Source organism: Nothoprocta perdicaria, unplaced genomic scaffold (assembly GCF_003342845.1).
Source record: "Nothoprocta perdicaria isolate Ctin4 unplaced genomic scaffold, notPer1 scaffold_3, whole genome shotgun sequence".
Lineage (NCBI taxonomy): Eukaryota > Metazoa > Chordata > Aves > Tinamiformes > Tinamidae > Nothoprocta > Nothoprocta perdicaria.
The window spans coordinates 9,363,894-9,365,774 of record NW_020455532.1 but is presented as its reverse complement, the minus strand read 5'-3'; positions in this window follow the sequence as shown (position 1 = coordinate 9,365,774).

Here is a 1,881-nt window from a genome sequence, read left to right as displayed (position 1 = left end):
GTGACAGCTCCGCTCCGCTCCGCTCCGCTCCGCAGCGCCAGCTGAGCGGCCCCGGCCCCGGCCCGCGCGCGGCCTCCCGCGCCCCCCTCCCGCACCGCCACCGCTCTTTGATTTGTTTATTTCCTCCCCCCTACTCGCCTTATCTGTCCCTCCCTTTATCTGCTTTTGGGCCTCCGCGGTCCGTGGAACAGGAGCGCTGGGGACGTCCTGCCCGTCCCTTTGTTCTAAAGACAACAAAGTGCCTCTTTGCCCGCTCCCGTCCCGGGGCAAATATCCGTGCAGTTCGACCTCCGCTCACCCCCCACCACATCGCCCCGGGCCACTTCATGTCACCGTCCCGCATCCGGAGGGGTAGGGGGAATAAAGAGCCCCGCGGTGCGCGGCCGCTCCGCGCGGAGGATGCGCGGGGATGCGCGGGCAGCCGCCGGGGAAGGGCCGGCTCGGGGGGACTCTCAGCTCTCCCCGTGCAGCCCGGGAAATTCTCCCGGTGCCAGGAAGCCAATCGCTCCCTAAAGTAAAGCACAGGCATTGACACAGACAATTGCAAATATTAGGGAGAGAAGGGAGAAAATATAATTACATTTTACTTCTTGAGGGGACTGTGTTTGCTTTGCACTGCTGTTCCCTGAGTGAGTGACTGCATGCAAAGAACTCAGCTTGTAAGGGCTTTTTTTTTTTTTTTGGTCCGGTAACAGGATTTTATTTTTTTTTTTTTTTTTGTTTTAACGCTCAAACAGACAGAAAGTGCGACGCCAAGTGTCTATTTGGAGAATAACAGCAACTTTTCATGGAATTAAAGGAAAAAAAAAAAACGGAAATGGAGAAGGGCGGCCGGGGCGAGCAGCGCAGAGCGCGGAGGGGCGCGCGGGAGTGCGGAGCGGGACCGCGGAGCCCTCACTGGCCGCGCTGCTCCCTCCACTCTCGGGGCGCCCCGGCTTTTCGGCATCAAAGATATTTTCCCTCATCTTCCTCAATTACTTAGGAATAAAAAAAAAAAAGAATAAAAAAAAGAATTAAAAAGTTAAACGTCTATCCGTTTGCAGAAAATAATTAGAAGGAAATTGCCTTTCTGCTACCGAACAAAGAAAACATTGCAGAAATTCCCCAGCGGAGACACCCCCTCTCCCAGCCCGTTGTCTCTCTCTCCCGGTAGGACTTGAGCAGGAGGGGACCCGGGGACGATGCCAGCGGCCCCCGGCCCCGCTCGCCCCGCTCCTTCGCATCCCCGCACAGGCCAAAGCCCCAAATTTGGGGGTCCCAACAGGAGCGCCGCGGAAGAACCAGCTGCAATGGGTGCAAAAGCCGCTCCGCGCTGCGGGCACCGCGGGGAGGGATTYTGGGGGCGAAGCGAGAGCCGGGCCGCCTCTCTTGAATCTTTGCCCACTGCATTTGCAGGAGATAAAACGCGCGATCGATAAATCCTTAGGTTCGCGCGCTCCTTAACCCGCCGCTAATCCCGCAGCTGGGTCTTTCCCGAGAGGTAACCGAGAGCGCACAGAACTAAACGCCAAGTGAGGCCGGCGCTGCGAGGCCCACCCCAGCACCCCCGCACCCGCGCAGCAGGTTCCTCTGCGCCCAAGCCGTGCGCGCCCCCGGGTGCGGATCCCCCGCCCGGCTCCCTGCCGCATTCAGACCCTTTGGGTGAATGGGTCCCAAAGACCATCGGAGGCTCCGCGCGGGTACCGGGCTGCCGCTTTCCCAGTGGCTCCAGAATTGGGAATTCGCCTCTTCCCGAGGCAGGGGCAGGTGGAGAGCGGAGGTGTCCGCGCAGGGGGCTCCGAGGCGCTCGGGGTCCCCGCAGCTGCGGCCTCCCCGGGGAGGGSGCGGCAGGAGCCCAAAGGCTCCCGGCTGCAGCCGCGGGACTTTATTATTTACGAGGTG